This window comes from Pseudophryne corroboree, chromosome 5, assembly GCF_028390025.1.
Source record: "Pseudophryne corroboree isolate aPseCor3 chromosome 5, aPseCor3.hap2, whole genome shotgun sequence".
NCBI classification, from domain to species: Eukaryota; Metazoa; Chordata; class Amphibia; order Anura; family Myobatrachidae; genus Pseudophryne; species Pseudophryne corroboree.
The window spans coordinates 256,827,883-256,841,923 of NC_086448.1; positions in this window are offsets into that span (position 1 = coordinate 256,827,883).

The window sequence follows — 14,041 nt, forward strand, 5'->3', positions numbered from 1 at the left end:
GGTCCCCAGTCCCCACAATAAAGCAGTGTGAGCACAGATATATGCAGCACACTGAGCACAGATATGGAGCGTTTTTCAGGCAGAGAACGTATAATACTGGTGGTTACTGGTCAGCAAAACTCTGCACTGTACTCCTCCTATATAATACTGCTGGTCCCCAGTCCCCACAATAAAGCAGTGTGAGCACAGATATATGCAGCACACTGAGCACAGATATGAAGCATTTTTCAGGCAGAGAACGTATAATACTGGTGGTCACTGGTCAGCAAAACTCTGCACTGTACTCCTCCTATATAATACTGCTGGTCCCCAGTCCCCACAATAAAGCAGTGTGAGCACAGATATATGCAGCACACTGAGCACAGATATGGAGCGTTTTTCGGGCAGAGAACGTATAATACTGGTGGTCACAGGTCAGCAAAACTCTGCACTGTACTCCTCCTATATAATACTGCTGGTCCCCAGTCCCCACAATAAAGCAGTGTGAGCACAGATATATGCAGCACACTGAGCACAGATATGGAGCGTTTTTCAGGCAGAGAAAGTATAATACTGGTGGTCACTGGTCAGCAAAACTCTGCACTGTACTCCTCCTATATAATACTGCTGGTCCCCAGTCCCCACAATAAAGCAGTGTGAGCACAGATATATGCAGCACACTGAGCACAGATATGGAGCATTTTTCAGGCAGAGAACGTATAATACTGGTGGTCACTGGTCAGCAAAACTCTGCACTGTACTCCTCCTATAATACTGCTGGTCCCCAGAATAAAGATATGCAGCCCCCTGAAACAAAGTGAGAGGATGCCAGCCACGTCCTCTCACTATCATTTCCAATGCACGAGTGAAAAATGGCGGCGACGCGCGGCTCCTTATATAGAATCCAAATTTCGCGAGAATCCGACAGCGGGATGATGACGTCCGGGCGCGCTCGGGTTAACCGAGCAATACTGGAGTATCCAAGTATGCCTCAGACCCGTGTAAAATGGGTGAAGTTCGGGGGGGTTCGGATTCCGAGAACCGAACCCGCTCATCACTATTCCAAATATATAAGAATTGCACATAGTACATGTGCTGGTGTTTTGGAATTGCAGAGGGAGAGTCCAATGAGCTAAAAAAACAAAAAATGTGGAGACGCAGTTCTACAGATGACATCTTTTTTGTTGCAACTCATTGCTCTGCTCGCTCTCTCTGCAATTGTAAAGCCCCAGCACATGTACTATGTGCAATTCTATTTGGCACAGGTACTATGCAAACAGTCTGTTGTAAATGTTTAAGGACATAATGCAGTTTGTAAATAGGCAGAAAGCAAATAACCAATTTGGTCCCCAGAGTGCCAAGAAACAGGGGCAAATCGCGTGAACACGCCCCTGTGATGTGTGGCCACGCCCCCTGTGACTCATGTCTATGCCCATTTTTTTGCACATGCACAGAGTACCTGTAATAGAAAAGTCCTACTTGTACCACTAGCTTTACAGTAGCTAACATAAGACTCTTTCTCAATGTGAGTGGAATTCTCTGAAAACTCCAGGAAGCACCATAATATTTATTGTGAAAGGCTGGGTGGCTCGGGAACAGTCAGACACTTAGGGGTATATTTATCATCCTCATATCACTGATGAAAACTGGAAATTTTTAATTTACAATAAAATAATCCACAAACAAGCAAAATCTAAATTGACGGCTAAGATATTTGTTACTAGTAACCAATTTGTAACTAGAGGAATTGTGTTCAAGGATGCCTGATTTTGGAGGCAGAGACTTTGGGGGTCATTCTGACCCAATCGCACGCTGCAGTTTATCACAGCGCAGCAATTGGGTCAGAACTGCGCATGCTCCGACACCGCAGTGCGCCAATGCCGCAGTGCGCCGGTGCATGCCAGACGGCCGAAGGCCGTCGCTGAGCTAAGATCGCCTCTGCCTGATTGACAGGCAGAGGCGGTCGCTGGGCAGGGGGGGGGGGCAGAACGGCGGTGTTTGGCAGCCGTTTCATGAGCGCGGTCCGGCCAACGCAGGCATGGCCGGACCGTGCGGAGGGCGGGCCGCAGAGTGGCTGCGTGACATCACACGCAGCCGCTGCAGGCCGGGGAGCGACGAGTAGCTCCCGGCCAGCATGCTAAATCTGCGCTGGCTGGGAGCTACTCCTAAAGTGCAAAAGCAGTGCCGCTGTGCGATGCTTTTGCCCTTCTGCGGGGGGGGAGGGGGGTGGTGGCACTGACATGCGGGGCGGGATAGCCCTGTGCTGGGTGATCCCCCGCATGTCTATTGTCATGATCATAGCCCCGCAAAATTTTGCAGGGCTACAATCAACTCGGGATGACCCCCTTTGATCTGCTGACATCAGAGCTTTTGCCTCCACTAAGCATAATGTGTTGTGAATTCCTGGCAGCTAAGTAAACCAATCAAGCTTAAAATGTGTTATGTATAGTGATGATGTGACATGATGACCAACATTTATTACTATAACTAGAGTGGAGCTAAATTATGAGTTCAATTTCAAAACACAGCCAGTTTTGCTCATTTTTACATGTCAAATTTAATTTGCAGGAATGATGAAGCAAAATGAGTTTTGAAAGGACTTAAAACATCTGTTATGTAAATGAGCCAATGATCTGCATTTCAGAATGATATAAGACAGTAAAGAGCCCCCTGTCTAATATGGCAAGTGAGGAAACTAACAGAATGTGAATAGGCACAGTAGTATTTATACAGTATATGGCTACAGCTTTTTATTATTATTCACAGTCTATAAGGTTACACAAAATTTCTGTAGTGCTGTACAAAGGAACTAGGGCAAACAGCAAGTTACAAACTGATAACAAAAATTTCACAAGTTTATATGGGTTGGGTACAAAATCCCGGCTGTAAGAAGACAGACAGTGGAATCCCAACGGATGGATTACCGACGCATTTCGATAAGTATTGTACTTATCCCTAATCCTAACCCACTCCTCCACAGCCTAACCCTAACCCTTCCCTTAGTGCCTATACCCAGTCATTACATGCAGAATCTGTCAGGATTCCTATGTTGGTCTTCTTGCTGTTGGAATCCTGGCCACATTCCCTTTATATACATACATAATTACAGTAGGAAAAAACTCAACAATATTGCATACTTACCGACTTTTTGGCTGCTCTCTCCGGGAGAGAGCAGCAAGATCAGTTCGGCAGGGGGGCGGGCTGCAATGTGAGTGCAGAGGCGGGCGGACCGGAGGCGTGGTGTAGGCGTGGTGTAGGCGGGCCAGGGGCGTGATGGAGGCGGGCCGTGTAAGCCCCCCCCCGCTGTGTAATGCCGCTATTACCGGCATTATACAGCAGGGGGCGTGGCTATGATGACGCAATTCAACAAGAATCGCGTCATCGCCTGCCCGGACTGCCCACTTTACTCGCTAAGTGGGCGGCCGGGCAGGGGGGGACCCCTGTAATCGGGAGACTTGCCTGCTCTTCCGGGGGGCCGGGAGGGTCACCTGATTTTCGGGAGCCTCCCGGCCATTCCGGGAGAGTAGGCAAGTCTGCAATATTGGTGGTAGCTAACACCACCTCCCGGCACTTATTGATCTCAATTAAGATAATCAATTCATTAACAAATAGACCAGTGAACAAGCCTATCCTAAAGGTGAAACGGTCCGTCTGGTTTACTTAGTGGGATTCAGTGGGACTGCGCAGCCCACCCCCAGAGAAGGAACACTGTGGTCTAGTAAGCGCCCTTTTTGGGCAATAAGATCTTTAAACAATTTTTCTCCCAACTGTTATTATCTAAAAAAATGCTTTTTGGTTACTAAGCTATGTGATTATAAACATCAATTGGTCATGAGAGTGTAATAACCTTAGCACAATTATGCATTCTTTCTGTAATCAGGTGATAGCTTAACCTCTCTATCAGAGGCATACATCTGTTACAAAGCAAAACAGGAGAACTGTACCCCCTTTTTTTTTTTTCTTTTTTTTTTTTTTTTTTGCATACTAACAATTTCAGTTTATTGACATTTACTAATGTGATCATTAAGTTATATCTACCTTCCAAGTATTTCTCAGCATTTGTATACTTAATATTCATTAAGGTATCTCAAATTTCTTTTCACCAACTACTGTGATAATGTGCATCGATGTGTAATCAATAGTACTCTTCACTATTAAATTGGAAATCAATCCATTATAGGCCTATATTTTTGAAGAGATCTTTGAAAGTACATTTTCTATCAGCAATATTGAAAAAATTATCTCCATATGCTCTCCCTTATATACAGCCTACAATTTTCATGCTCTCTCATCCACTAACCTGGACAGCAGAAGCATCTTGGTAGTCATACTCTCTCATTCAGCAGATTACGGCCATACTCCACAGGATACGCCTGATCCCGTTCGATCTTGGAAGCAAATCTGTGGCAGGCCTGGTCAGTAACTGCGTGGGGGACCAGCAGCGAACACCAGGTGCAGTAAACAACCCAGCTGAACAGCAGAAGTAAGACACCTCCTTTTATAACCTCAACTTCTTTCTTCCTTACCTAATCTTTTCTTATTGTCATTATCTAATTTAGGGTTTTTACCCAATAAAGTATATACGAAATATTCTATTTTGCATAAATTACTTCTACATTCATAGACCTCTTTGCTTGTAGCATAAGTCGATTTATACCATATTTACCCAGCAAAAGCCTTTCTGGGTACACGGCTGCCTAAACATAGAGCAGTAGGTGTAAAGTAACCCTTATAGGCAACATTTTTAATTATTTAATTATTTAATTATTTAATTAATCTAATTTGTCATATTACATTGACCTCCCTCTCTTTTTCACTTGAAAACATTTATAACGCAGAGGTAACCAAAGCATATCTCTTGTTGGGATCAAAAAAAAAAAAAAAAAAAAATATATAACCTATTATATCTTACAGATAGACCATTTTTTATTGTATCACAAATATTTTTCACCAAGGCGTTCATTACTATATCTATTTTGTTAAGTTTGACATAACTGCTATGTATAAACTTATTAACCATGTCACTTTAATTTTTATATATATTTATTAAAAGTTACGTTTTAGATGTCTAATTTTTTATTAAGAGTGCCCCAACATAGAGTCTTTCTTCTCTTCTTGTAAATACCTTAAAATTACTGACTCTGGGAGCACCACCGACTAGTAATTGTCACATTCTGTGTACATTATCAGCTTAAAGTCGGTCACAGACCAAGAATCCCTTTTTAGGCCAAGGTCTGCATTAATAACCTGTTGCGGAACTATCCCTATAAGATTTATATTAACAAATATCCCAGCTGTAAATGCTCAGAGACTGGTTTAAGGTCTCAAACAGTTCAAATAAAAAATACAAAGGAAAGCACTGCGCTTAGGATATATATATTAGAGATGAGCGGGTTCGGTTTCTCTGATTCCGAACCCGCCCGAACTTCATGTTTTTTTACACGGGTCCGAGCGACTCGGATCTTCCCGCCTTGCTCGGTTAACCCGAGCGCGCCCGAACGTCATCATCACGCTGTCGGATTCTCACGAGGCTCGGATTCTATCGCGAGACTTGGATTCTATATAAGGAGCCGCGCGTCGCGGCCATTTTCACACGTGCATTGAGATTGATAGGGAGAGGACGTGGCTGGCGTCCTCTCCGTTTAGAAATAAAAATTGATAGGAGAGTGAGAGTGAGACACTTCATTTACTTACTGGAGCTTAGGAGGAGTTATACTAGTGACTGATGACCAGTGACCTGACCACCAGTGCAGTTTTATAATTTATTATTATTTAATAATCCGTTCTGTTCTAGTTCTCTGCCTGAAAAAAACGATACACAGTGACTCAGTCACACTCACATATCATATCTGTGCTCAGCCCAGTGTGCTGCATTATCTATGTATAATATCTGACTGCTCACACAGCTTAATTGTGGGGGAGACTGGGGAGCAGTTATAGGTTATAGCAGGAGCCAGGAGTACATATTAAACAGTGCACACTTTTGCTGCCAGAGTGCCACTGCCAGTGTGACTGACCACTGACCACTGTGACCAGTGACCTGACCACACTGACCAGCAGTATAGTATATTGTGATTGAATGTCTGCCTGAAAAAGTACACTCGTCGTGTGACTTGTGTGGTGTTTTTTTATTCTATAAAAATTAAAAAACTCATTCTGCTGACAGACAGTGTCCAGCAGGTCCGTCATTATATAATATATACCTGTCCGGCTGCAGTAGTGATATATATATATATTTTATATCATTATTTATCATCCAGTCTATACTAGCAGCAGACACAGTACGGTAGTTCACGGCTGTAGCTACCTCTGTGTCGGCACTCGGCAGTCCATCCATAATTGTATACCACCTACCCGTGGTTTTTTTTTTTTCTTTCTTCTTTATACATACTACATCTCATTATCATCCAGTCTATATTAGCAGCAGACACAGTACAGTACGGTAGTCCACGGCTGTAGCTACCTCTGTGTCGGCACTCGGCAGTCCATCCATAATTGTATACCACCTACCCATGTTTTTTTTTTCTTTCTTCTTTATACATACTACATCTCATTATCATCCAGTCTATATTAGCAGCAGACACAGTACAGTACGGTAGTCCACGGCTGTAGCTACCTCTGTGTCGGCACTCGGCAGTCCATCCATAATTGTATACCACCTACCCGTGGTTTTATTTTTCTTTCTTCTTTATACATACTACATCTCATTATCATCCAGTCTATATTAGCAGCAGAAACAGTACAGTACGGTAGTCCACGGCTGTAGCTATCTCTGTGTCGGCACTCGGCAGTCCATCCATAATTGTATACCACCTACCCGTGGTTTTTTTTTCTTTCTTCTTTATACATACTACATCTCATTATCAACCAGTCTATATTAGCAGCAGACACAGTACAGTACGGTAGTCCACGGCTGTAGCTACCTCTGTGTCGGCACTCGGCAGTCCATCCATAATTGTATACCACCTACCCGTGGTTTTTTTTTTCTTTCTTCTTTATACATACTACATCTCATTATCAACCAGTCTATATTAGCAGCAGACACAGTACGGTAGTTCACGGCTGTAGCTACCTCTGTGTCGGCACTCGGCAGTCCATCCATAATTGTATACCACCTACCCGTGGTTTTTTTTTCTTTCTTCTTTATACATACTACATCTCATTATCATCCAGTCTATATTAGCAGCAGACACAGTACAGTACGGTAGTCCACGGCTGTAGCTACCTCTGTGTCGGCACTCGGCAGTCCATCCATAATTGTATACCACCTACCCGTGGTTTTTTTTTTCTTTCTTCTTTATACATACTACATCTCATTATCATCCAGTCTATATTAGCAGCAGACACAGTACAGTACGGTAGTCCACGGCTGTAGCTACCTCTGTGTCGGCACTCGGCAGTCCATCCATAATTGTATACCACCTACCCGTGGTTTTTTTTTTCTTTCTTCTTTATACATACTACATCTCATTATCATCCAGTCTATATTAGCAGCAGACACAGTACAGTACGGTAGTCCACGGCTGTAGCTACCTCTGTGTCGGCACTCGGCAGTCCATCCATAATTGTATACCACCTACCCGTGGTTTTTTTTTTCTTTCTTCTTTATACATACTACATCTCATTATCAACCAGTCTATATTAGCAGCAGACACAGTACAGTAGTTCACGGCTGTAGCTACCTCTGTGTCGGCACTCGGCAGTCCATCCATAATTGTATACCACCTACCCGTGGTTTTTTTTTCTTTCTTCTTTATACATACTACATCTCATTATCATCCAGTCTATATTAGCAGCAGACACAGTACAGTACGGTAGTCCACGGCTGTAGCTACCTCTGTGTCGGCACTCGGCAGTCCATCCATAATTGTATACCACCTACCCGTGGTTTTTTTTTTCTTTCTTCTTTATACATACTACATCTCATTATCATCCAGTCTATATTAGCAGCAGACACAGTACAGTACGGTAGTCCACGGCTGTAGCTACCTCTGTGTCGGCACTCGGCAGTCCATCCATAATTGTATACCACCTACCCGTGGTTTTTTTTTTCTTTCTTCTTTATACATACTACATCTCATTATCAACCAGTCTATATTAGCAGCAGACACAGTACAGTACGGTAGTCCACGGCTGTAGCTACCTCTGTGTCGGCACTCGGCAGTCCATCCATAATTGTATACTAGTATCCATCCATCTCCATTGTTTACCTGAGGTGCCTTTTAGTTGTGCCTATTAAAATATGGAGAACAAAAATGTTGAGGTTCCAAAATTAGGGAAAGATCAAGATCCACTTCCACCTCGTGCTGAAGCTGCTGCCACTAGTCATGGCCGAGACGATGAAATGCCAGCAACGTCGTCTGCCAAGGCCGATGCCCAATGTCATAGTACAGAGCATGTCAAATCCAAAACACCAAATATCAGTAAAAAAAGGACTCCAAAACCTAAAATAAAATTGTCGGAGGAGAAGCGTAAACTTGCCAATATGCCATTTACCACACGGAGTGGCAAGGAACGGCTGAAGCCCTGGCCTATGTTCATGGCTAGTGGTTCAGCTTCACATGAGGATGGAAGCACTCAGCCTCTCGCTAGAAAACTGAAAAGACTCAAGCTGGCAAAAGCACCGCAAAGAACTGTGCGTTCTTCGAAATCCCAAATCCACAAGGAGAGTCCAATTGTGTCGGTTGCGATGCCTGACCTTCCCAACACTGGACATGAAGAGCATGCGCCTTCCACCATTTGCACGCCCCCTGCAAGTGCTGGAAGGAGCACCCGCAGTCCAGTTCCTGATAGTCAGATTGAAGATGTCAGTGTTGAAGTACACCAGGATGAGGAGGATATGGGTGTTGCTGGCGCTGGGGAGGAAATTGACCAGGAGGATTCTGATGGTGAGGTGGTTTGTTTAAGTCAGGCACCCGGGGAGACACCTGTTGTCCGTGGGAGGAATATGGCCACTGACATGCCCGGTGAAAATACCAAAAAAATCAGCTCTTCGGTGTGGAAGTATTTCAACAGAAATGCGGACAACAGGTGTCAAGCCGTGTGTTGCCTTTGTCAAACTGTAATAAGTAGGGGTAAGGACGATAACCACCTCGGAACATCCTCCCTTATACGTCACCTGCAGCGCATTCATAATAAGTCAGTGACAAGTTCAAAAACTTTGGGCGACAGCGGAAGCAGTCCACTGACCAGTAAATCCCTTCCTCTTGTAACCAAGCTCACGCAAACCACCCCACCAACTCCCTCAGTGTCAATTTCCTCCTTCCCCAGGAATGCCAATAGTCCTGCAGGCCATGTCACTGGCAATTCTGACGAGTCCTCTCCTGCCTGGGATTCCTCCGATGCATCCTTGCGTGTAACGCCTACTGCTGCTGGCGCTGCTGTTGTTGCTGCTGGGAGTCGATGGTCATCCCAGAGGGGAAGTCGTAAGCCCACTTGTACTACTTCCAGTAAGCAATTGACTGTTCAACAGTCCTTTGCGAGGAAGATGAAATATCACAGCAGTCATCCTGCTGCAAAGCGGATAACTGAGGCCTTGACAACTATGTTGGTGTTAGACGTGCGTCCGGTATCCGCCGTTAGTTCACAGGGAACTAGACAATTTATTGAGGCAGTGTGCCCCCGTTACCAAATACCATCTAGGTTCCACTTCTCTAGGCAGGCGATACAGAGAATTTACACGGACGTCAGAAAAAGACTCACCAGTGTCCTAAAAAATGCAGTTGTACCCAATGTCCACTTAACCACGGACATGTGGACAAGTGGAGCAGGGCAGGGTCAGGACTATATGACTGTGACAGCCCACTGGGTAGATGTATGGACTCCCGCCGCAAGAACAGCAGCGGCGGCACCAGTAGCAGCATCTCGCAAACGCCAACTCTTTCCTAGGCAGGCTACGCTTTGTATCACCGGTTTCCAGAATACGCACACAGCTGAAAACCTCTTACGGCAACTGAGGAAGATCATCGCGGAATGGCTTACCCCAATTGGACTCTCCTGTGGATTTGTGGCATCGGACAACGCCAGCAATATTGTGTGTGCATTAAATATGGGCAAATTCCAGCACGTCCCATGTTTTGCACATACCTTGAATTTGGTGGTGCAGAATTTTTTAGAAAACGACAGGGGCATGCAAGAGATGCTGTCGGTGGCCAGAAGAATTGCGGGACACTTTCGGCGTACAGGCACCACGTACAGAAGACTGGAGCACCACCAAAAACTACTGAACCTGCCCTGCCATCATCTGAAGCAAGAAGTGGTAACGAGGTGGAATTCAACCCTCTATATGCTTCAGAGGTTGGAGGAGCAGCAAAAGGCCATTCAAGCCTATACAAATGAGCACGATATAGGAGGTGGAATGCACCTGTCTCAAGCGCAGTGGAGAATGATTTCAACGTTGTGCAAGGTTCTGATGCCCTTTGAACTTGCCACACGTGAAGTCAGTTCAGACACTGCCAGCCTGAGTCAGGTCATTCCCCTCATCAGGCTTTTGCAGAAGAATCTGGAGACATTGAAGGAGGAGCTAACACGGAGCGATTCCGCTAGGCATGTGGGACTTGTGGATGGAGCCCTTAATTCGCTTAACAAGGATTCACGGGTGGTCAATCTGTTGAAATCAGAGCACTACATTTTGGCCACCGTGCTCGATCCTAGATTTAAAGCCTACCTTGGATCTCTCTTTCCGGCAGACACAAGTCTGCTGGGGTTGAAAGACCTGCTGGTGAGAAAATTGTCAAGTCAAGCGGAACGCGACCTGTCAACATCTCCTCCTTCACATTCTCCCGCAACTGGGGGTGCGAGGAAAAGGCTCAGAATTCCGAGCCCACCCGCTGGCGGTGATGCAGGGCAGTCTGGAGCGACTGCTGATGCTGACATCTGGTCCGGACTGAAGGACCTGACAACGATTACGGACATGTCGTCTACTGTCACTGCATATGATTCTCTCAACATTGAAAGAATGGTGGAGGATTATATGAGTGACCGCATCCAAGTAGGCACGTCACACAGTCCGTACTTATACTGGCAGGAAAAAGAGGCAATTTGGAGGCCCTTGCACAAACTGGCTTTATTCTACCTAAGTTGCCCTCCCACAAGTGTGTACTCCGAAAGAGTGTTTAGTGCCGCCGCTCACCTTGTCAGCAATCGGCGTACGAGGTTACATCCAGAAAATGTGGAGAAGATGATGTTCATTAAAATGAATTATAATCAATTCCTCCGTGGAGACATTGACCAGCAGCAATTGCCTCCACAAAGTACACAGGGAGCTGAGATGGTGGATTCCAGTGGGGACGAATTGATAATCTGTGAGGAGGGGGATGTACACGGTGATATATCGGAGGATGATGATGAGGTGGACATCTTGCCTCTGTAGAGCCAGTTTGTGCAAGGAGAGATTAATTGCTTTTTTTTTGGTGGGGGTCCAAACCAACCCGTCATATCAGTCACAGTCGTGTGGCAGACCCTGTCACTGAAATGATGGGTTGGTTAAAGTGTGCATGTCCTGTTTATACAACATAAGGGTGGGTGGGAGGGCCCAAGGACAATTCCATCTTGCACCTCTTTTTTCTTTAATTTTTCTTTGCGTCATGTGCTGTTTGGGGAGGGTTTTTTGGAAGGGACATCCTGCGTGACACTGCAGTGACACTCCTAGATGGGCCCGGTGTTTGTGTCTGCCACTAGGGTCGCTTATCTTACTCACACAGCTACCTCATTGCGCCTCTTTTTTTCTTTGCGTCATGTGCTGTTTGGGGAGGGTTTTTTGGAAGGGACATCCTGCGTGACACTGCAGTGCCACTCCTAGATGGGCCAGGTGTTTGTGTCGGCCACTAGGGTCGCTTAGCTTAGTCATCCAGCGACCTCGGTGCAAATTTTAGGACTAAAAATAATATTGTGAGGTGTGAGGTATTCAGAATAGACTGAAAATGAGTGGAAATGATGGTTTTTGAGGTTAATAATACTTTGGGATCAAAATGACCCCCAAATTCTATGATTTAAGCGAATCCAAAACACACCCGAATCCGACAAAAAAAATTCGGTTAGGTTTTGCCAAAACGCGGTCGAACCCAAAACACGACCGCGGAACCGAACCCAAAACCAAAACACAGAACCCGAAAAATTTCCGGCGCTCATCTCTAATATATATACATACCTCCCAACATGACCCTCTCCAGGAGGGACACAATGTTCTTCTTCTGGACTTTTCTCTTAATTTAGGATTGCCGGCACCTGTTTTGAACAGGTAACCGGATAAGAAAGGTGTTTCCACACAGGTGATGGTAATCATACATTAAGAGGGAAGTCCAGGAGCAGAGTATTCTGTCCCTCTTGGAGAGGGTCATGTTGGGAGGTATGTATATATATAGGGGTATATGCAATTCCGGACGAATTGCGCCTTTTTTTCGTCAGTTTAAAAATTCGACTGTACTCGACAGCCGCAGCCCTCCCGCCGGGACCATGAATTCACCATATGCAATACAAAACGCATTCGACACTCCTCTTGGCGAATAACGGACCAATCGGCGAGTAGTGGGCGTCCTGAATTCGACTTCCCGCCGTTTGCAGCCCTTTATTAGGGCTTGTTTGCTGAGTGCTCAGCAGCCATTTTGTGAACCTGCAGAGAGGTGTGAGGAGGTGCAGAGCTAGCAAATTGGTTGTTTGCTGTTGTATCGTTTGGACACCCAGCAGGCTTTAATCCAGGACAGACAGGAGGATACCTGTTACCCCGGAGGAGAGTCGTTTTTGGAGCTATTTGTACATTTTTAGGTAAGTACCACATGTGGGTCTGGTGTTGCATGTATGTATTTGTGTAGTGGGGGTTGCCATGAGGTGTACATGGGGTGTTTGGGGTATGTCTTTGGGGTATGTATATATATATATGTGTGCAGGTATGTGTATAGCTCCTGCTTGTATTGCTGCATTTTTTTGGGAGTTTTGTGTTTTGGGGTAGTTTTTCACGTTTTTTTCTTTTCTTAAAATTACTTTTTGAGTCATGCTTTTGCATTGGTGTACCTCCAGCATGTGCAGGGATGTTTTTTGTCTTATTTGGGGTTATTTTAGTGCGTGTCGGTATCAATGTGGTCGACATGTGATGTCGTTTGTTTAATAAAACAGGTTTTTTTGCACCTATTTTAGCACTGGTGTACCTCCAGAATGTGCAGGGATGCTTTTTGGCTAGTTTGGGGTGACTTGAAGCAAGTTTGTGTCAGCCATGCTGTCGACATGTCATGTCGTTTGTTTGCCAAACATGTTTTTTCCCTCCTATTTTAGCACTGGTGTACCTCCAGAATGTGCAGGGATGCTTTTTGGCTAGTTTGGGGTGATTTGGAGCAAGTTTGTGTCAGCCATGAGGTCGACATGTCATGTCGTTTGTTTGCCAAACATGCTTTTTCCCTCCTATTTTAGCACTGTTGTATCTCCAGAATGTGCAGGGATGCTTTTTGGCTAGTTTGGGGTGATTTGGAGCAAGTTTGTGTCGACCACGGTCGACATGTCATGTCGTTTGTTTGCCAAACATGTTTTTTTGCTCCTATTTTAGCACTGGTGTACCTCCAGAATGTGCAGGGATGCTTTTTGGCTAGTTTGGGGTGAGTTGGAGCAAGTTTGTGTCAGCCATGCGGTCGACATGTCATGTCGTTTGTTTGCCAAACATGTTTTTTCCCTCCTATTTTAGCACTGGTGTACCTCCAGAATGTGCAGGGATGCTTTTTGGCTAGTTTGATGTGATTTGGAGCAAGTTTGTGTTGACCACGGTCGACATGTCATGTCGTTTGTTTGCCAAACATGTTTTTTCCCTCCTATTTTAGCACTGGTGTACCTCCAGAATGTGAAGGGATGCTTTTTGGCTAGTTTGGGGTGATTTGGAGCAAGTTTGTGTCAGCCATGCGGTCGACATGTCATGTCGTTTGTTGCCAAACATGTTTTTTCCCTCCTATTTTAGCACTGGTGTACCTCCAGAATGTGCAGGGATGCTTTTTGGCTAGTTTGGGGTGATTTGGAGCAAGTTTGTGTCAGCCATGCGGTCGACATGTCATGTCGTTTGTTTGCCAAACATGCTTTTTCCCTC